General features: G+C 55.1%; 1 long non-coding RNA gene across 1 annotated transcript in view; it reads right to left on the reverse strand.

The window, feature by feature from the left end:
- LOC140106879 (uncharacterized) overlaps positions 1-24350 on the reverse strand; it is an 89733-nt gene that overhangs the window by 22837 nt on the left and 42546 nt on the right. Inside the window, exon 4 of the long non-coding RNA XR_011850895.1 lies at positions 5590-5696. This is a non-coding gene — a long non-coding RNA (uncharacterized lncRNA). The remainder of the gene's footprint in view (positions 1-5589; positions 5697-24350) is intronic.

Below are 24350 nucleotides of genomic sequence, written 5' to 3' on the forward strand. Positions count from 1 at the left end.
ACCCCCATCTCCCTCCTGCAGTGATAGGTGACCCCCATCTCCCCTCCTGCAGTGATAGGTCACCCCCATCTCCCCTCCTGCAGTGATAGGTCACCCCCATCTCCCCTCCTGCAGTGATAGGTCACCCCCATCTCCCCTCCTGCAGTGATAGGTGACCCCCATCTCCCTCCTGCAGTGATAGGTCACCCCCATCTCCCCTCCTGCAGTGATAGGTCACCCCCATCTCCCCTCCTGCAGTGATAGGTGACCCCCATCTCCCCTCCTGCAGTGATAGGTGACCCCCATCTCCCCTCCTGCAGTGATAGGTGACCCCCATCTCCCTCCTGCAGTGATAGGTGACCCCCATCTCCCCTCCTGCAGTGATAGGTGACCCCCATCTCCCCTCCTGCAGTGATAGGTGACCCCCATCTCCCTCCTGCAGTGATAGGTGACTCCCATCTCCCCTCCTGCAGTGATAGGTGACTCCCATCTCCCTCCTGCAGTGATAGGTGACCCCCATCTCCCCTCCTGCAGTGATAGGTGACCCCCATCCCCCTCCTGCAGTGATAGGTGACCCCCATCTCCCCTCCTGCAGTGATAGGTGACCCCCATCTCCCCCCTGCAGTGATAGGTGACCCCCATCTCCCCTCCTGCAGTGATAGGTGACTCCCATCTCCCCTCCTGCAGTGATTGGTGACCCCCATCTCCCCCCTGCAGTGATAGGTGACCCCCATCTCCCCTCCTGCAGTGATAGGTGACCCCCATCTCCCCTCCTGCAGTGATAGGTGACCCCCATCTCCCCTCCTGCAGTGATAGGTGACTCCCATCTCCCCTCCTGCAGTGATAGGTGACCCCCATCTCCCTCCTGCAGTGATAGGTGACCCCCATCTCCCCTCCTGCAGTGATAGGTGACTCCCATCTCCCCTCCTGCAGTGATAGGTGACTCCCCCCATCTCCCCTCCTGCAGTGATAGGTGACCCCCCATCTCCCCTCCTGCAGTGATAGGTGACCCCCATCTCCCCTCCTGCAGTGATAGGTGACTCCCATCTCCCCTCCTGCAGTGATAGGTGACTCCCATCTCCCCTCCTGCAGTGATAGGTGACCCCCATCTCCCCTCCTGCAGTGATAGGTGACCCCCATCTCCCTCCTGCAGTGATAGGTGACTCCCATCTCCCCTCCTGCAGTGATAGGTGACTCCCATCTCCCCTCCTGCAGTGATAGGTGACTCCCATCTCCCTCCTGCAGTGATAGGTGACCCCCATCTCCCTCCTGCAGTGATAGGTGACTCCCATCTCCCTCCTGCAGTGATAGGTGACCCCCATCTCCCCTCCTGCAGTGATAGGTGACTCCCATCTCCCCTCCTGCAGTGATAGGTGACTCCCATCTCCCCTCCTGCAGTGATAGGTGACTCCCATCTCCCTCCTGCAGTGATAGGTGACCCCCATCTCCCTCCTGCAGTGATAGGTGACCCCCATCTCCCCTCCTGCAGTGATAGGTGACCCCCATCTCCCTCCTGCAGTGATAGGTGACTCCCATCTCCCCTCCTGCAGTGATAGGTGACTCCCATCTCCCTCCTGCAGTGATAGGTGACCCCCATCTCCCCTCCTGCAGTGATAGGTGACCCCCATCCCCCTCCTGCAGTGATAGGTGACCCCCATCTCCCCTCCTGCAGTGATAGGTGACCCCCATCTCCCCCCTGCAGTGATAGGTGACCCCCATCTCCCCTCCTGCAGTGATAGGTGACTCCCATCTCCCCTCCTGCAGTGATTGGTGACCCCCATCTCCCCCCTGCAGTGATAGGTGACCCCCATCTCCCCTCCTGCAGTGATAGGTGACCCCCATCTCCCCTCCTGCAGTGATAGGTGACCCCCATCTCCCCTCCTGCAGTGATAGGTGACTCCCATCTCCCCTCCTGCAGTGATAGGTGACCCCCATCTCCCTCCTGCAGTGATAGGTGACCCCCATCTCCCCTCCTGCAGTGATAGGTGACTCCCATCTCCCCTCCTGCAGTGATAGGTGACTCCCCCCATCTCCCCTCCTGCAGTGATAGGTGACCCCCCATCTCCCCTCCTGCAGTGATAGGTGACCCCCATCTCCCCTCCTGCAGTGATAGGTGACTCCCATCTCCCCTCCTGCAGTGATAGGTGACTCCCATCTCCCCTCCTGCAGTGATAGGTGACCCCCATCTCCCCTCCTGCAGTGATAGGTGACCCCCATCTCCCTCCTGCAGTGATAGGTGACTCCCATCTCCCCTCCTGCAGTGATAGGTGACTCCCATCTCCCCTCCTGCAGTGATAGGTGACTCCCATCTCCCTCCTGCAGTGATAGGTGACCCCCATCTCCCTCCTGCAGTGATAGGTGACTCCCATCTCCCTCCTGCAGTGATAGGTGACCCCCATCTCCCCTCCTGCAGTGATAGGTGACTCCCATCTCCCCTCCTGCAGTGATAGGTGACTCCCATCTCCCCTCCTGCAGTGATAGGTGACTCCCATCTCCCTCCTGCAGTGATAGGTGACCCCCATCTCCCTCCTGCAGTGATAGGTGACCCCCATCTCCCCTCCTGCAGTGATAGGTGACCCCCATCCCCCTCCTTCAGTGATAGGTGACCCCCCATCTCCCCTCCTGCAGTGATAGGTGACCCCCATCTCCCTCCTGCAGTGATAGGTGACCCCCATCTCCCCTCCTGCAGTGATAGGTGACTCCCATCTCCCTCCTGCAGTGATAGGTGACTCCCATCTCCCCTCCTGCAGTGATTGGTGACCCCCATCTCCCCTCCTGCAGTGATAGGTGACTCCCATCTCCCCTCCTGCAGTGATAGGTGACCCCCATCTCCCCTCCTGCAGTGATAGGTGACCCCCATCTCCCTCCTGCAGTGATAGGTGACCCCCATCTCCCCACCTGCAGTGATAGGTGACCCCCATCCCCCCCTCCTGCAGTGATAGGTGACCCCCATCTCCCTCGTGCAGTGATAGGTGACCCCCATCTCCCTCCTGCAGTGATAGGTGACCCCCATCTCCCCTCCTGCAGTGATAGGTGACCCCCATCTCCCTCGTGCAGTGATAGGTGACTCCCATCTCCCTCCTGCAGTGATAGGTGACTCCCATCTCCCTCCTGCAGTGATAGGTGACCCCCATCCCCCCCTCCTGCAGTGATAGGTGACCCCCATCTCCCTCCTGCAGTGATATGTGACCCCCATCTCCCTCCTGCAGTGATAGGTGACCCCCATCTCCCCTCCTGCAGTGATAGGTGACCCCCATCTCCCCTCCTGCAGTGATAGGTGACCCCCATCTCCCCTCCTGCAGTGATAGGTGACCCCCATCTCCCCTCCTGCAGTGATAGGTGACCCCCATCTCCCCTCCTGCAGTGATAGGTCACCCCCATCTCCCCTCCTGCAGTGATAGGTGACTCCCATCTCCCTCCTGCAGTGATATGTGACCCCCATCTCCCTCCTGCAGTGATAGGTGACCCCCATCTCCCCTCCTGCAGTGATAGGTGACCCCCATCTCCCCTCCTGCAGTGATAGGTGACCCCCATCTCCCCTCCTGCAGTGATAGGTGACCCCCATCTCCCCTCCTGCAGTGATAGGTGACCCCCATCTCCCCTCCTGCAGTGATAGGTCACCCCCATCTCCCCTCCTGCAGTGATAGGTGACCCCCATCTCCCCTCCTGCAGTGATAGGTGACCCCCATCTCCCCTCCTGCAGTGATAGGTGACCCCCATCTCCCCTCCTGCAGTGATAGGTGACCCCCATCTCCCCTCCTGCAGTGATAGGTGACTCCCATCTCCCCTCCTGCAGTGATAGGTGACTCCCATCTCCCCTCCTGCAGTGATAGGTGACTCCCATCTCCCCTCCTGCAGTGATAGGTGACTCCCATCTCCCTCCTGCAGTGATAGGTGACTCCCATCTCCCTCCTGCAGTGATAGGTGACCCCCATCTCCCCCCTGCAGTGATAGGTGACCACCATCTCCCTCCTGCAGTGATAGGCGACCCCCATCTCCCTCCTGCAGTGATAGGTGACCCCCATCTCCCCTCCTGCAGTGATAGGTGACTCCCATCTCCCCTCCTGCAGTGATAGGTGACTCCCATCTCCCCTCCTGCAGTGATAGGTGACCCCCATCTCCCCTCCTGCAGTGATAGGTGACTCCCATCTCCCCTCCTGCAGTGATAGGTGACCCCCATCTCCCTCCTGCAGTGATAGGTGACTCCCATCTCCCTCCTGCAGTGATAGGTGACCCCCATCTCCCTCCTGCAGTGATAGGTGACCCCCATCTCCCTCCTGCAGTGATAGGTGACCCCATCTCCCCTCCTGCAGTGATAGGTGACCCCCATCTTCCGTCCTGCAGTGATAGGTGACCCCCATCTCCCCTCCTGCAGTGATAGGTGACTCCCATCCCCCTCCTGCAGTGATAGGTGACTCCCATCTCCCCTCCTGCAGTGATAGGTGACTCCCATCTCCCTCCTGCAGTGATAGGTGACTCCCATCTCCCTCCTGCAGTGATAGGTGACCCCCATCTCCCTCCTGCAGTGATAGGTGACTCCCATCTCCCCTCCTGCAGTGATAGGTGACTCCCATCTCCCTCCTGCAGTGATAGGTGACTCCCATCCCTCTCCTGCAGTGATAGGTGACCCCCATCTCCCTCCTGTAGTGATAGGTGACTCCCATCTCCACTCCTGCAGTGATAGGTGACCCCCATCTCCCTCGTGCAGTGATAGGTGACCCCCATCTCCCTCCTGCAGTGATAGGTGACCCCCATCTCCCTCCTGCAGTGATAGGTGACTCCCATCCCCCTCCTGCAGTGATAGGTGACTCCCATCTCCCTCGTGCAGGGATAGGTGACCCCCATCTCCCTCCTGCAGTGATAGGTGACCCCCATCTCCCCTCCTGCAGTGATAGGTGACCCCCATCTCCCTCCTGCAGTGATAGGTGACTCCCATCTCCCCTCCTGCAGTGATAGGTGACCCCCATCTCCCTCGTGCAGTGATAGGTGACCCCCATCTCCCTCCTGCAGTGATAGGTGACCCCCATCTCCCCCCTGCAGTGATAGGTGACTCCCATCTCCCTCCTGCAGTGATAGGTGACTCCCATCTCCCTCCTGCAGTGATAGGTGACCCCCATCTCCCCCCTGCAGTGATAGGTGACTCCCATCTCCCTCCTGCAGTGATAGGTGACCCCCATCTCCCTCCTGCAGTGATAGGTGACTCCCATCTCCCCTCCTGCAGTGATAGGTGACCCCCATCTCCCTCGTGCAGGGATAGGTGACCCCCATCTCCCTCGTGCAGTGATAGGTGACCCCCATCTCCCTCCTGCAGTGATAGGTGACTCCCATCTCCCCTCCTGCAGTGATAGGTGACCCCCATCTCCCTCGTGCAGGGATAGGTGACCCCCATCTCCCTCCTGCAGTGATAGGTGACTCCCATCCCCCTCCTGCAGTGATAGGTGACCCCCATCTCCCTCCTGCATCTCTGGGGCTCAGACACAGGGTTCTTGGGGTTCCTCTGGAGGGATCCTCCAGCTCTATCACACCCACCAGACATGTGTGAAGATGTCCTATCATAAGGCCAGATCACTCCAGGTTTGGGGATCCCATAATCTTTGTATAGTCACTTACTCCTGGATGGTGTTGTCCACCCAGTACCATAACTCTCCAATGTAGAGGTCGCGCTTTTCTTTTCTTAATCCAACCCAAAATTCTTTTTGGAGGTTCTGAATATAACCCTAAAAGAAAATAGAAATGTAAGTAAGTTTTTGGGATTTGCGCAGCTGTGACATGTATATAACAAGTGTCTGCGCTGGGATTGTGTCACACGTGATCGGTTTTTGGTGTAGCTGCTTCCATGTGACAGAGATAGGGGGACATAGCATCGGACAATCCGACTGATTCGGACTGAACGTGTCGCGTGTGAACTGAAATTGTGTTGCAATACAATGCACTTACATGCACCAGGAAGAAGGTGAACTCCGGGGACCTCCGGGGGCACGATCTTAGTGACTCCCCGCACAGCACATTATACACGGACAATGCACTTACATGCACCAGGAAGAAGAAGGTGAACTCCAGGGACCTGAGCGGGGAAGTGACACATGCAGGATATCGGGCGCAGGATCTTAGTGACTCCCCGCACAGCGCATTATACACGGACAATGCACTTACATGCACCAGGAAGAAGAAGGTGAACTCCAGGGACCTGAGCGGGGAAGTGACACATGCAGGATATCGGGTGCAGGATCTTAGTGACTCCCCGCACAGCGCATTATACACGGACAATGCACTTACATGCACCAGGAAGAAGAAGGTGAACTCCAGGGACCTGAGCGGGGAAGTGACACATGCAGGATATCGGGCGCAGGATCTTAGTGACTCCCCGCACAGCGCATTATACACGGACAATGCACTTACATGCACCAGGAAGGAGAAGGTGAACTCCGGGGACCTGAGTGGGGAAGCGACACATGCAGGATATCGGACACAGGATCTTAGTGACTCCCCGCACAGCGCATTATACACGGACAATGCACTTACATGCACCAGGAGGAAGAAGGTGAACTCCGGGGACCTGAGCGGGGAAGTGACACATGCAGGATATCGGGTGCAGGATCTTAGTGACTCCCCGCACAGCGCATTATACACAGACAATGCACTTACATGCACCAGGAAGGAGAAGGTGAACTCCGGGGACCTGAGCGGGGAAGCGGCACATGCAGGATATCGGGCGCAGGATCTTAGTGACTCCCCGCACAGCGCATTATACACAGACAATGCACTTACATGCACCAGGAAGGAGAAGGTGAACTCCGGGGACCTGAGCGGGGAAGCGGCACATGCAGGATATCGGGCGCAGGATCTTAGTGATTCCCCGCACAGCGCATTATACACGGACAATGCACTTACATACACCAGGAAGAAGAAGGTGAACTCCGGGGACCTGAGCGGGGAAGTGACACATGCAGGATATCGGGTGCAGGATCTTAGTGACTCCCCGCACAGCGCATTATACACAGACAATGCACTTACATGCACCAGGAAGGAGAAGGTGAACTCCGGGGACCTGAGCGGGAAAGCGACACATGCAGGATATCGGGCGCAGGATCTTAGTGACTCCCCGCACAGCACATTATACACGGACAATGCACTTACATGCACCAGGAAGAAGAAGGTGACCTCCAGGGACCTGAGCGGGGAAGTGACACATGCAGGATATCGGCACAGGATCTTAGTGACTCCCCGCACAGCGCATTATATACGGACAATGCACTTACATGCACCATGAAGAAGAAGGTAAACTCCAGGGACCTGAGCGGGGAAGCGACACATGCAGGATATCGGGCGCAGGATCTTAGTGACTCCCCGCACAGCACATTATACACGGACAATGCACTTACATGCACCAGGAAGAAGAAGGTGAACTCCGGGGACCTGAGCAGGGAAGAGACACATGCAGGATATTGGTCGCAGGATTTTAGTGACTCCCCGCACAGCCCATTATACACGGACAATGCACTTACATGTACCAGGAAGAAGAAGGTGAACTCCGGGGACCTGAGCGGGGAAGCGACACATGCAGGATATCGGGCGCAGGATCTTAGTGACTCCCCGCACAGCGCATTATACACGGACAATGCACTTACATGCACCAGGAAGAAGAAGGTGAACTCCGGGGACCTGAGCGGGGAAGTGACACATGCAGGATATCAGGCGCAGGATCTTAGTGACTCCCCGCACAGCACATTATACACGGACAATGCACTTACATGTACCAGGAAGAAGAAGGTGAACTCCGGGGACCTGAGCGGGGAAGCGACACATGCAGGATATCAGGCGCAGGATCTTAGTGACTCCCCGCACAGCACATTATACACGGACAATGCACTTACATGCACCAGGAAGAAGAAGGTGAACTCCAGGGACCTGAGCGGGGAAGCGACACATGCAGGATATCGGGCGCAGGATCTTAGTGACTCCCCGCACAGCGCATTATACACGAACAATGCACTTACATGCACCAGGAAGAAGAAGGTGAACTCCGGGACCTGAGCGGGGAAGTGACACATGCAGGATATCAGGTGCAGGATCTTAGTGACTCCCCGCACAGCGCATTATACACGGACAATGCACTTACATGCACCAGGAAGAAGAAGGAGAACTCCGGGGACCTGAGCGGGGAAGTGACACATGCAGGATATCGGGTGCAGGATCTTAGTGACTCCCCGCACAGCGCATTATACACAGACAATGCACTTACATGTACCAGGAAGAAGAAGGTGAACTCCGGGGACCTGAGCGGGGAAGCGACACATGCAGGATATCAGGCGCAGGATCTTAGTGACTCCCTGCACAGCGCATTATATACGGACAATGCACTTACATGTACCAGGAAGAAGAAGGTGAACTCCGGGGACCTGAGCGGGGAAGCGACACATGCAGGATATCGGGTGCAGGATCTTAGTGACTCCCCGCACAGCGCATTATACACGGACAATGCACTTACATGCACCAGGAAGAAGAAGGTGAACTCCGGGGACCTGAGCGGGGAAGTGACACATGCAGGATATCAGGCGCAGGATCTTAGTGACTCCCCGCACAGCACATTATACACGGACAATGCACTTACATGCACCAGGAAGAAGAAGCTGAACTCCAGGGACCTGAGCGGGGAAGTGACACATGCAGGATATCGGGCGCAGGATCTTAGTGACTCCCCGCACAGCACATTATACACGGACAATGCACTTACATGCACCAGGAAGAAGAAGGTGAACTCCGGGACCTGAGCGGGGAAGTGACACATGCAGGATATCAGGTGCAGGATCTTAGTGACTCCCCGCACAGCGCATTATACACGGACAATGCACTTACATGCACCAGGAAGAAGAAGGTGAACTCCGGGGACCTGAGCGGGGAAGTGACACATGAAGGATATTGGGTGCAGAATATTAGTGACTCCCCGCACAGCGCATTATACACGGACAATGCACTTACATGCACCAGGAAGAAGAAGGTGAACTGCGGGGACCTGAGCGGGGAAGTGACACATGCAGGATATCAGGCGCAGGATCTTAGTGACTCCCCGCACAGCACATTATACACGGACAATGCACTTACATGTACCAGGAAGAAGAAGGTGAACTCCGGGGACCTGAGCGGGGAAGCGACACATGCAGGATATCAGGCGCAGGATCTTAGTGACTCCCCGCACAGCACATTATACACGGACAATGCACTTACATGCACCAGGAAGAAGAAGGTGAACTCCGGGGACCTGAGCGGGGAAGCGACACATGCAGGATATCGGGCTCAGGATCTTAGTGACTCCCCGCACAGCGCATTATACACGAACAATGCACTTACATGCACCAGGAAGAAGAAGGTGAACTCCGGGACCTGAGCGGGGAAGCGACACATGCAGGATATCGGGCGCAGGATCTTAGTGACTCCCCACACAGCGCATTATACACGGACAATGCACTTACATGCACCAGGAAGAAGAAGGTGAACTCCAGGGACCTGAGCGGGGAAGCGACACATGCAGGATATCAGGGCAGGATCTTAGTGACTCCCCGCACAGCGCATTATATACGGACAATGCACTTACATGCACCAGGAAGAAGAAGGTGAACTCCAGGGACCGGAGCGGGGAAGCGACACATGCAGGATATCAGGGCAGGATCTTAGTGACTCCCCGCACAGCGCATTATACACGGACAATGCACTTACATGCACCAGGAAGAAGAAGGTGAACTCCGGGGACCTGAGCGGGGAAGTGACACATGCAGGATATCGGGGGAAGGATCTTAGTGACTCCCCGCACAGCGCATTATACACGGACAATGCACTTACATGCACCAGGAAGAAGAAGGTGAACTCCGGGGACCTGAGCGGGAAAGCGACACATGCAGGATATCGGGTGCAGGATCTTAGTGACTCCCCGCACAGCGCATTATACACGGACAATGCACTTACATGCACCAGGAAGAAGAAGGTGAACTCCAGGGACCTGAGCGGGGAAGCGACACATGCAGGATATCGGGGGCGGGATCTTAGTGACTCCCTGCACAGCGCATTATACACGGACAATGCACTTACATGCACCAGGAAGAAGAAGGTGTACTCCAGGGACCTGAGCGGGGAAGTGACACATGCAGGATATCGGACACACGATCTTAGTGACTCCCTGCACAGCGCATTATACACGGACAATGCACTTACATGCACCAGGAAGAAGAAGGTGAACTCCGGGACCTGAGCGGGGAAGTGACACATGCAGGATATCGGGTGCAGGATCTTAGTGACTCCCCGCACAGCACATTATACACAGACAATGCACTTACATGCACCAGGAAGAAGAAGGTGAACTCCAGGGACCTGAGCGGGGAAGCGACACATGCAGGATATCGGGGGCAGGATCTTAGTGACTCCCTGCACAGCGCATTATACACGGACAATGCACTTACATGCACCAGGAAGAAGAAGGTGAACTCCGGGACCTGAGCGGGGAAGTGACACATGCAGGATATCGGGCGCAGGATCTTAGTGACTCCCTGCACAGCACATTATACACGGACAATGCACTTACATGCACCAGGAAGAAGAAGGTGAACTCCAGGGACCTGAGCGGGGAAGTGACACATGCAGGATATCAGGTGCATGATCTTAGTGACTCCCCGCACAGCGCATTATACACGGACAATGCACTTACATGCACCAGGAAGAAGAAGGTGAACTCCGGGGACCTGAGCGGGGAAGCGACACATGCAGGATATCGGGCGCAGGATCTTAGTGACTCCCCGCACAGCACATTATACACGGACAATGCACTTACATGCACCAGGAAGAAGAAGGTGAACTCCGGGGACCTGAGCGGGGAAGTGACACATGCAGGATATCAGACGCAGGATCTTACTGACTCTTTGCACAGCGCATTATACACGGACAATGCTCTTACATGCACCAGGAAGAAGAAGGTGAACCCCAGGGACCTGAGCGGGGAAGCGACACATGCAGGATATCGGGGGCAGGATCTTAGTGACACCCCGCACAGCACATTATACACGGACAATGCACTTACATGCACCAGGAAGAAGAAGGTGAACTCCGGGACCTGAGCAGGGAAGAGACACATGCAGGATATCGGGCGCAGGATCTTAGTGACTCCCCGCACAGCGCATTATACACGGACAATGCACTTACATGCACCAGGAAGAAGAAGGTGAACTCCGGGGACCTGAGCGGGGAAGCGACACATGCAGGATATTGGTCGCAGGATCTTAGTGACTCCCCGCACAGCGCATTATACACGGACAATGCACTTACATGCACCAGGAAGAAGAAGGTGAACTCCGGGGACCTGAGCGGGGAAGCGACACATGCAGGATATCGGGCGCAGGATCTTAGTGACTCCCCGCACAGCGCATTATACATGGACAATGCACTTACATGCACCAGAAGGAAGAAGGTGAACTCCAGGGAGCTGAGCGGGGAAGCGACACATGCAGGATATCGGGCGCACGATCTTAGTGACTCCCCGCACAGCGCATTTTACACGGACAATGCACTTACATGCACCTGGAAGAAGAAGGTGAACTCCGGGGACCTGAGCGGGGAAGTGACACATGCAGGATATCGGGGCAGGATCTTAGTGACTCCCTGCACAGCGCATTATACACGGACAATGCACTTACATGCACCAGGAAGAAGAAGGTGAACTCCGGGGACCTGAGCGGGGAAGTGACACATGCAGGATATCGGGGCAGGATCTTAGTGACTCCCTGCACAGCGCATTATACACGGACAATGCACTTACATGCACCAGGAAGAAGAAGGTGAACTCCAGGGACCTGAGCGGGGAAGTGACACATGCAGGATATCGGGGCAGGATCTTAGTGACTCCCCGCACAGCGCATTATACATGGACAATGCACTTACATGCACCAGGAAGAAGAAGGTGAACTCCGGGGACCTGAGCGGGGAAGTGACACATGCAGGATATCGGGCGCAGGATCTTAGGGACTCCCGCACAGCGCATTATACACGGACAATGCACTTACATGCACCAGGAAGAAGAAGGTGAACTCCGGGGACCTGAGCGGGGAAGCGACACATGCAGGATATCGGGTGCACGATCTTAGTGACTCCCCGCACAGCGCATTATACATGGACAATGCACTTACATGCACCAGGAAGAAGAAGGTGAACTCCGGGGACCTGAGCGGGGAAGTGACACATGCAGGATATCGGGGCAGGATCTTAGTGACTCCCTGCACAGCGCATTATACACGGACAATGCACTTACATGCACCAGGAAGAAGAAGGTGAACTCCAGGGACCTGAGCGGGGAAGTGACACATGCAGGATATCGGGGCAGGATCTTAGTGACTCCCCGCACAGCGCATTATACACGGACAATGCACTTACATGCACCAGGAAGAAGAAGGTGAACTCCGGGGACCTGAGCGGGGAAGCGACACATGCAGGATATCGGGTGCAGGATCTTAGTGACTCCACGCACAGCACATTATACACAGACAATGCACTTACATGCACCAGGAAGAAGAAGGTGAACTCCAGGGACCTGAGCGGGGAAGTGACACATGCAGGATATCGGGGCAGGATCTTAGTGACTCCCCGCACAGCGCATTATACACGGACAATGCACTTACATGCACCAGGAAGAAGAAGGTGAACTCCGGGGACCTGAGCGGGGAAGTGACACATGCAGGATATCGGGGCAGGATCTTAGTGACTCCCCGCACAGCGCATTATACACGGACAATGCACTTACATGCACCAGGAAGAAGAAGGTGAACTCCGGGGACCTGAGCGGGGAAGCGACATATTCAGGATATCGGGTGCAGGATCTTAGTGACTCCCCGCACAGCGCATTATACACGGACAATGCACTTACATGCACCAGGAAGAAGAAGGTGAACTCCAGGGACCTGAGCGGGGAAGTGACACATGCAGGATATCGGACACACGATCTTAGTGACTCCCCGCACAGCGCATTATACACAGACAATGCACTTACATGCACCAGGAAGAAGAAGGTGAACTCCAGGGACCTGAGCGGGGAAGCAACACATGCAGGATATCGGGCGCAGGATCTTAGTGACTCCCTGCACAGCGCATTATACACGGACAATGCACTTACATGCACCAGGAAGAAGAAGGTGAACTCCGGGGAACTGAGCGGGGAAGTGACACATGCAGGATATTGGGTGCAGGATCTTAGTGACTCCCTGCACAGCGCATTATACACGGACAATGCACTTACATGCACCAGGAAGAAGAAGGTGAACTCCGGGGAACTGAGCGGGGAAGTGACACATGCAGGATATTGGGTGCAGGATCTTAGTGACTCCCTGCACAGCGCATTATACACGGACAATGCACTTACATGCACCAGGAAGAAGAAGGTGAACTCCGGGGAACTGAGCGGGGAAGTGACACATGCAGGATATTGGGTGCAGGATCTTAGTGACTCCCTGCACAGCGCATTATACACGGACAATGCACTTACATGCACCAGGAAGAAGAAGGTGAACTCCGGGGAACTGAGCGGGGAAGTGACACATGCAGGATATTGGGTGCAGGATCTTAGTGACTCCCTGCACAGCGCATTATACACAGACAATGCACTTACATGCACCAGGAAGAAGAAGGTGAACTCCAGGGACCTGAGCGGGGAAGTGACACATGCAGGATATCAGGTGCATGATCTTAGTGACTCCCCGCACAGCGCATTATACACGGACAATGCACTTACATGCACCAGGAAGAAGAAGGTGAACTCCGGGGACCTGAGCGGGGAAGCGACACATGCAGGATATCGGGCGCAGGATCTTAGTGACTCCCCGCACAGCACATTATACACGGACAATGCACTTACATGCACCGGGAAGAAGAAGGTGAACTCGGGGGACCTGAGCGGGGAAGCGACACATGCAGGATATCGGGGCAGGATCTTAGTGACTCCCCGCACAGCGCATTATACACGGACAATGCACTTACATGCACCAGGAAGAAGAAGGTGAACTCCGGGGACCTGAGCGGGAAAGCGACACATGCAGGATATCGGGTGCAGGATCTTAGTGACTCCCCGCACAGCGCATTATACACGGACAATGCACTTACATGCACCAGGAAGAAGAAGGTGAACCCCAGGGACCTGAGCGGGGAAGCGACACATGCAGGATATCGGGGGCAGGATCTTAGTGACACCCCGCACAGCACATTATACACGGACAATGCACTTACATGCACCAGGAAGAAGAAGGTGAACTCCGGGACCTGAGCAGGGAAGAGACACATGCAGGATATCGGGCGCAGGATCTTAGTGACTCCCCGCACAGCGCATTATACACGGACAATGCACTTACATGCACCAGGAAGAAGAAGGTGAACTCCGGGGACCTGAGCGGGGAAGCGACACATGCAGGATATTGGTCGCAGGATCTTAGTGACTTCCCGCACAGCGCATTATACACGGACAATGCACTTACATGCACCAGGAAGAAGAAGGTGAACTCCGGGGACCTGAGCGGGGAAGCGACACATGCAGGATATCGGGCGCAGGATCTTAGTGACTCCCCGCACAGCGCATTATACATGGACAATGCACTTACATGCACCAGAAGGAAGAAGGTGAACTCCAGGGAGCTGAGCGGGGAAGCGACACATGCAGGATATCGGGCGCACGATCTTAGTGACTCCCCGCACAGCGCATTTTACACGGACAATGCACTTACATGCACCTGGAAGAAGAAGGTGAACTCCGGGGACCTGAGCGGGGAAGTGACACATGCAGGATATCGGGGCAGGATCTTAGTGACTCCCTGCACAGCGCATTATACACGGACAATGCACTTACATGCACCAGGAAGAAGAAGGTGAACTCCGGGGACCTGAGCGGGGAAGTGACACATGCAGGATATCGGGGCAGGATCTTAGTGACTCCCTGCACAGCGCATTATACACGGACAATGCACTTACATGCACCAGGAAGAAGAAGGTGAACTCCAGGGACCTGAGCGGGGAAGTGACACATGCAGGATATCGGGGCAGGATCTTAGTGACTCCCCGCACAGCGCATTATACACGGACAATGCACTTACATGCACCAGGAAGAAGAAGGTGAACTCCGGGGACCTGAGCGGGGAAGCGACACATGCAGGATATCGGGTGCAGGATCTTAGTGACTCCACGCACAGCACATTATACACAGACAATGCACTTACATGCACCAGGAAGAAGAAGGTGAACTCCAGGGACCTGAGCGGGGAAGTGACACATGCAGGATATCGGGGCAGGATCTTAGTGACTCCCCGCACAGCGCATTATACACGGACAATGCACTTACATGCACCAGGAAGAAGAAGGTGAACTCCGGGGACCTGAGCGGGGAAGTGACACATGCAGGATATCGGGGCAGGATCTTAGTGACTCCCCGCACAGCGCATTATACACGGACAATGCACTTACATGCACCAGGAAGAAGAAGGTGAACTCCGGGGACCTGAGCGGGGAAGCGACATATTCAGGATATCGGGTGCAGGATCTTAGTGACTCCCCGCACAGCACATTATACACAGACAATGCACTTACATGCACCAGGAAGAAGAAGGTGAACTCCAGGGACCTGAGCGGGGAAGTGACACATGCAGGATATCGGACACACGATCTTAGTGACTCCCCGCACAGCGCATTATACACGGACAATGCACTTACATGCACCAGGAAGAAGAAGGTGAACTCCGGGACCTGAGCGGGGAAGCGACACATGCAGGATATCGGGGCAGGATCTTAGTGACTCCCTGCACAGCGCATTATACACAGACAATGCACTTACATGCACCAGGAAGAAGAAGGTGAACTCCGGGACCTGAGCGGGGAAGTGACACATGCAGGATATCGGGCGCAGGATCTTAGTGACTCCCCGCACAGCACATTATACACAGACAATGCACTTACATGCACCAGGAAGAAGAAGGTGAACTCCAGGGACCTGAGCGGGGAAGTGACACATGCAGGATATCGGACACACGATCTTAGTGACTCCCCGCACAGCGCATTATACACAGACAATGCACTTACATGCACCAGGAAGAAGAAGGTGAACTCCGGGGAACTGAGCGGGGAAGTGACACATGCAGGATATTGGGTGCAGGATCTTAGTGACTCCCTGCACAGCGCATTATACACGGACAATGCACTTACATGCACCAGGAAGAAGAAGGTGAACTCCGGGGAACTGAGCGGGGAAGTGACACATGCAGGATATTGGGTGCAGGATCTTAGTGACTCCCTGCACAGCGCATTATACACGGACAATGCACTTACATGCACCAGGAAGAAGAAGGTGAACTCCGGGGAACTGAGCGGGGAAGTGACACATGCAGGATATTGGGTGCAGGATCTTAGTGACTCCCTGCACAGCGCATTATACACAGACAATGCACTTACATGCACCAGGAAGAAGAAGGTGAACTCCAGGGACCTGAGCGGGGAAGTGACACATGCAGGATATCAGGTGCATGATCTTAGTGACTCCCCGCACAGCGCATTATACACGGACAATGCACTTACATGCACCAGGAAGAAGAAGGTGAACTCCGGGGACCTGAGCGGGGAAGCGACACATGCAGGATATCGGGCGCAGGATCTTAGTGACTCCCCGCACAGCACATTATACACGGACAATGCACTTACATGCACCGGGAAGAAGAAGGTGAACTCCGGGGACCTGAGCGGGGAAGCGACACATGCAGGATATCGGGTGCAGGATCTTAGTGACTCCCCGCACAGCGCATTATACACGGACAATGCACTTACATGCACCAGGAAGAAGAAGGTGAACCCCAGGGACCTGAGCGGGGAAGCGACACATGCAGGATATCGGGGGCAGGATCTTAGTGACTCCCCGCACAGCACATTATACACGGACAATGCACTTACATGCACCAGGAAGAAGAAGGTGAACTCCGGGACCTGAGCAGGGAAGTGACACATGCAGGATATCAGGCGCAGGATCTTAGTGACTCCCCGCACAGCACATTATACACGGACAATGCACTTACATGCACCAGGAAGAAGAAGGTGAACTCCAGGGACATGAGCGGGGAAGTGACACATGCAGGATATCAGGTGCAGGATCTTAGTGACTCCCCGCACAGCGCATTATACACGGACAATGCACTTACATGCACCAGGAAGAAGAAGGTGAACTCCGGGGACCTGAGCGGGGAAGTGACACATGCAGGATATCAGGCGCAGGATCTTAGTGACTCCCTGCACAGCGCATTATACACGGACAATGCACTTACATGCGCCAAGAAGAAGAAGGTGAACTCCGGGATCTGAGCGGGGAAGTGACACATGCAGGATATCAGGCGCAGGATCTTAGTGACTCCCCGCACAGCGCATTATACACGGACAATGCACTTACATGCGCCAAGAAGAAGAAGGTGAACTCCGGGGACCTGAGCGGGGAAGCGACACATGCAGGATATCGGGCGCAGGATCTTAGTGACTCCCCGCACAGCGCATTATACACGGACAATGCACTTACATGCACCAGGAAGAAGGTGAACTCCAGGGACCTGAGCGGGGAAGTGACACATGCAGGATATCGGGCGCAGGATCTTAGTGACTCCCCGCACAGCGCATTATACACGGACAAGGCACTTACATGCACCAGGAAGAAGAAGGTGAACTCCGGGGACCTGAGCGGGGAAGCGACACATGCAGGATATCGGGCGCAGGATCTTAGTGACTCCCCGCACAGCGCATTATACATGGACAATGCACTTACATGCACCAGGAAGAAGAAGGTGAACTCCGGGGACCTGAGCGGGGAAGCGACACATGCAGGATATCGGCTGCACAATCTTAGTGACTCCCTGCACAGCGCATTATACACGGACAATGCACTTACATGCACCAGAAGGAAGAAGGTGAACTCCAGGGACCTGAGCGGGGAAGCGACACATGCAGGATATCGGGCGCACGATCTTAGTGACTCCCCGCACAGCGCATTATACACGGACAATGCACTTACATGCACCAGGAAGAAGAAGGTGAACTCCGGGGACCTGAGCGGGGAAGTGACACATGCAGGATATCGGGGCAGGATCTTAGTGACTCCCCGCACAGCGCATTTTACACGGACAATGCACTTACATGCACCAGGAAGAAGAAGGTGAACTCCGGGGACCTGAGCGGGGAAGTGACACATGCAGGATATCGGGTGCAGGATCTTAGTGACTCCCCGCACAGCGCATTTTACACGGACAATGCACTTACATGCACCAGGAAGAAGAAGGTGAACTCCGGGGACCTGAGCGGGGAAGTGACACATGCAGGATATCGGGGCAGGATCTTAGTGACTCCCTGCACAGCGCATTATACACGGACAATGCACTTACATGCACCAGGAAGAAGAAGGTGAACTCCAGGGACCTGAGCGGGGAAGTGACACATGCAGGATATCGGGGCAGGATCTTAGTGACTCCCCGCACAGCGCATTATACACGGACAATGCACTTACATGCACCAGGAAGAAGAAGGTGAACTCCGGGGACCTGAGCGGGGAAGCGACACATGCAGGATATCGGGGGCAGGATCTTAGTGACTCCCCGCACAGCGCATTATACACGGACAATGCACTTACATGCACCAGGAAGAAGAAGGTGAACTCCAGGGACCTGAGCGGGGAAGTGACACATGCAGGATATCGGGCGCAGGATCTTAGTGACTCCCCGCACAGCGCATTATACACGGACAATGCACTTACATGCACCAGGAAGAAGAAGGTGAACTCCAGGGACCTGAGCGGGGAAGTGACACATGCAGGATATCGGGGCAGGATCTTAGTGACTCCCCGCACAGCGCATTATACACGGACAATGCACTTACATGCACCAGGAAGAAGAAGGTGAACTCCGGGGACCTGAGCGGGGAAGCGACATATTCAGGATATCGGGTGCAGGATCTTAGTGACTCCCCGCACAGCACATTATACACGGACAATGCACTTACATGCACCAGGAAGAAGAAGGTGAAGTCCGGGGACCTGAGCGGGGAAGTGACACATGCAGGATATCAGGTGCAGGATCCTAGTGACTCCCTGCACAGCACATTATACACGGACAATGCACTTACATGCACCAGGAAGAAGAAGGTGAACTCCGGGGACCTGAGCGGGGAAGTGACACATGCAGGATATCGGGCGCAGGATCTTAGTGACTCCCCGCACAGCGCATTATACACGGACAATGCACTTACATGCACCAGGAAGAAGAAGGTGAACTCCAGGGACCTGAGTGGGGAAGAGACACATGCAGGATATCAGGCGCAGGATCTTAGTGACTCCCCAAACAGCGCATTATACACGGACAATGCACTTACATGCACCAGGAAGAAGAAGGTGAACTCCGGGGACCTGAGCGGGGAAGCGACACATGCAGGATATCGGATGCAGGATCTCAATGACTCCCTGCACAGCGCATTATACACGGACAATGCACTTTCATCCACCAGGAAGAAGAAGGTGAACTCCGGGGACCTGAGCGGGGAAGTGGCACATGCAGGATATCGGGGCAGGATCTTAGTGACTCCCCGCACAGCGCATTATACACGGACAATGCACTTTCATGCTCCAGGAAGAAGAAGGTGAACTCCGGGGACCTCAGCGGGGAAGTGACAAATGCAGGATATCGGCGTTAAGGATCTTAGTGACTCCCCGCACAGCGCATTATACACGGACAATGCACTTACATGCACCAGGAAGAAGAAGGTGAACTCCGGGGACCTGAGCGGGGAAGTGACACATACAGGATATCGGGTGCAGGATCTTAGTGACTTCCCGCACAGCGCATTATACACGGACAATGCACTTACATGCACCAGGAAGAAGAAGGTAACCTCCAGGGACCTGAGCGGGGAAGAGATACATGCAGGATATCGGGCGCAGGATCTTAGTGACTCCCCGCACAGCGCATTATACACGGACAATGCACTTACATGCACCGGGAAGAAGAAGGTGAACTCCGGGGACCTGAGCGGGGAAGTGACAAATGCAGGATATCGGCGTTAAGGATCTTAGTGACTCCCCGCACAGCGTATTATACACGGACAATGCACTTACATGCAACAGGAAGAAGAAGGTGAACTCCGGGGACCTGAGCGGGGAAGCGACACATGCAGGATATCGGGCGCAGGATCTTAGTGACTCCACGCACAGCGCATTATACACGGACAATGCACTTACATGCAACAGGAAGAAGAAGGTGAACTCCGGGGACCTGAGCGGGGAAGCGACACATGCAGGATATCGGGGGAAGGATCTTAGTGACTCCCCGCACAGCGCATTATACACGGACAATGCACTTACATGCACCAGGAAGAAGAAGGTGAACTCCGGGGACCTGAGCGGGGAAGCGACACATGCAGGATATCGGGCGCAGGATCTTAGTGACTCCCTGCACAGCGCATTATACACGGACAATGCACTTACATGCACCAGGAAGAAGAAGGTGAACTCCGGGGACCTGAGCGGGGAAGCGACACATGCAGGATATCGGGGGAAGGATCTTAGTGACTCCCCGCACAGCACATTATACACGGACAATGCACTTACATGCACCAGGAAGAAGAAGGTGAACTCCAGGGACCTGAGCGGGGAAGCGACACATGCAGGATATCGGGCGCAGCATCTTAGTGACTCCCCGCACAGCGCATTATACACGGACAATGCACTTACATGCACCAGGAAGAAGAAGGTGAAATCCAGGGACCTGAGCGGGGAAGTGACACATGCAGGATATCGGGTGCAGGATCTTAGTGACTCCCCGCACAGCGCATTATACACGGACAATGCACTTACATGCACCAGGAAGAAGAAGGTGAACTCCGGGACCTGAGCGGGGAAGCGACACATGCAGGATATCGGGCGCAGGATCTTAGTGACTCCCCGCACAGCACATTATACACAGACAATGCACTTACATGCACCAGGAAGAAGAAGGTGAACTCCAGGGACCTGAGCGGGGAAGTGACACATGCAGGATATCGGACACACGATCTTAGTGACTCCCCGCACAGCACATTATACACGGACAATGCACTTACATGCACCAGGAAGAAGAAGGTGAACTCCGGGACCTGAGCGGGGAAGCCACACATGCAGGATATCAGGCGCAGGATCTTAGTGACTCCCCGCACAGCACATTATACACGGACAATGCACTTACATGCACCAGGAAGAAGAAGGTGAACTCCGGGGAACTGAGCGGGGAAGTGACACATGCAGGATATTGGGTGCAGGATCTTAGTGACTCCCCGCACAGCGCATTATACACGGACAATGCACTTACATGCACCAGGAAGAAGAAGGTGAACTCCAGGGAACTGAGCGGGGAAGTGACACATGCAGGATATTGGGTGCAGGATCTTAGTGACTCCCCGCACAGCGCATTATACACGGACAATGCACTTACATGCACCAGGAAGAAGAAGGTGAAATCCAGGGACCTGAGCGGGGAAGTGACACATGCAGGATATCGGGTGCAGGATCTTAGTGACTCCCCGCACAGCGCATTATACACGGACAATGCACTTACATGCACCAGGAAGAAGAAGGTGAACTCCGGGACCTGAGCGGGGAAGCGACACATGCAGGATATCGGGCGCAGGATCTTAGTGACTCCCCGCACAGCACATTATACACAGACAATGCACTTACATGCACCAGGAAGAAGAAGGTGAACTCCAGGGACCTGAGCGGGGAAGTGACACATGCAGGATATCGGACACACGATCTTAGTGACTCCCCGCACAGCACATTATACACGGACAATGCACTTACATGCACCAGGAAGAAGAAGGTGAACTCCGGGACCTGAGCGGGGAAGCCACACATGCAGGATATCAGGCGCAGGATCTTAGTGACTCCCCGCACAGCACATTATACACGGACAATGCACTTACATGCACCAGGAAGAAGAAGGTGAACTCCGGGGAACTGAGCGGGGAAGTGACACATGCAGGATATTGGGTGCAGGATCTTAGTGACTCCCTGCACAGCGCATTATACACGGACAATGCACTTACATGCACCAGGAAGAAGAAGGTGAACTCCGGGGACCTGAGCGGGGAAGCAACACATGCAGGATATCGGGCGCAGGATCTTAGTGACTCCCCGCACAGCACATTATACACAGACAATGCACTTACATGCACCAGGAAGAAGAAGGTGAACTCCAGGGACCTGAGCGGGGAAGTGACACATGCAGGATATCAGGTGCATGATCTTAGTGACTCCCCGCACAGCGCATTATACACGGACAATGCACTTACATGCACCAGGAAGAAGAAGGTGAACTCCGGGGACCTGAGCGGGGAAGCGACACATGCAGGATATCGGGCGCAGGATCTTAGTGACTCCCCGCACAGCACATTATACACGGACAATGCACTTACATGCACCGGGAAGAAGAAGGTGAACTCCGGGGACCTGAGCGGGGAAGCGACACATGCAGGATATCGGGGCAGGATCTTAGTGACTCCCCGCACAGCGCATTATACACGGACAATGCACTTACATGCACCAGGAAGAAGAAGGTGAACTCCGGGGACCTGAGCGGGAAAGTGACACATGCAGGATATCGGCCGCACGATCTTAGTGACTCCCCGCACAGCGCATTATACACGGACAATGCACTTACATGCACCAGGAAGAAGAAGGAGAACTCCGGGGACCTGAGCGGGGAAGTGACACATGCAGGATATCGGATGCAGGATCTTAGTGTCTCCCCGCACAGCGCATTATACACAGACAATGCACTTACATGTGCCAGGAAGAAGAAGGTGAACTCCGGGGACCTGAGCGGGGAAGCGACACATGCAGGATATCGGGTGCAGGATCTTAGTGACTCCCCGCACAGCGCATTATACACGGACAATGCACTTACATGCACCAGGAAGAAGAAGGTGAACCCCAGGGACCTGAGCGGGGAAGTGACACATGCAGGATATCGGATGCAGGATCTTAGTGTCTCCCCGCACAGCGCATTATACACAGACAATGCACTTACATGTGCCAGGAAGAAGAAGGTGAACTCCGGGGACCTGAGCGGGGAAGCGACACATGCAGGATATCGGGCGCAGGATCTTAGTGACTCCCCGCACAGCGCATTATACACGGACAATGCACTTACATGCACCAGGAAGAAGAAGGTGAACCCCAGGGACCTGAGCGGGGAAGCGACACATGCAGGATATCGGGGGCAGGATCTTAGTGACTCCCCGCACAGCACATTATACACGGACAATGCACTTACATGCACCAGGAAGAAGAAGGTGAACTCCGGGACCTGAGCAGGGAAGTGACACATGCAGGATATCAGGCGCAGGATCTTAGTGACTCCCTGCACAGCGCATTATACACGAACAATGCACTTACATGCACCAGGAAGAAGAAGGTGAACTCCGGGGACCCGAGCGGGGAAGCGACACATGCAGGATATCGGTTGCAGGATCTTAGTGACTCCCGCACAGCGCATTATACACGGACAATGCACTTACATGCACCAGGAAGAAGAAGGTGAACTCCAGGGACCTGAGCGGGGAAGTGACACATGCAGGATATCAGGTGCAGGATCTTAGTGACTCCCCGCACAGCGCATTATACACGGACAATGCACTTACATGCACCAGGAAGAAGAAGGTGAACTCCGGGGACCTGAGCGGGGAAGTGACACATGCAGGATATCAGGCGCAGGATCTTAGTGACTCCCTGCACAGCGCATTATACACGGACAATGCACTTACATGCGCCAAGAAGAAGAAGGTGAACTCCGGGATCTGAGCGGGGAAGTGACACATGCAGGATATCAGGCGCAGGATCTTAGTGACTCCCCGCACAGCGCATTATACACGGACAATACACTTACATGCACCAGGAAGAAGAAGGTGAACTCCGGGGACCTGAGCGGGGAAGTGACACATACAGGATATTGGGTGCAGAATATTAGTGACTCCCCGCACAGCGCATTATACACGGACAATGCACTTACATGCGCCAAGAAGAAGAAGGTGAACTCCGGGGACCTGAGCGGGGAAGCGACACATGCAGGATATCGGGCGCAGGATCTTAGTGACTCCCCGCACAGCGCATTATACACAGACAATGCACTTACATGCACCAGGAAGAAGGTGAACTCCAGGGACCTGAGCGGGGAAGCGACACATGCAGGATATCGGGCGCAGGATCTTAGTGACTCCCCGCACAGCGCATTATACACGGACAATGCACTTACATGCACCAGGAAGAAGAAGGTGAACTCCGGGGACCTGAGCGGGGAAGCGACACATGCAGG

The sequence above is a fragment of the Engystomops pustulosus genome, unplaced genomic scaffold, assembly GCF_040894005.1.
Source record: "Engystomops pustulosus unplaced genomic scaffold, aEngPut4.maternal MAT_SCAFFOLD_48, whole genome shotgun sequence".
NCBI classification, from domain to species: Eukaryota; Metazoa; Chordata; class Amphibia; order Anura; family Leptodactylidae; genus Engystomops; species Engystomops pustulosus.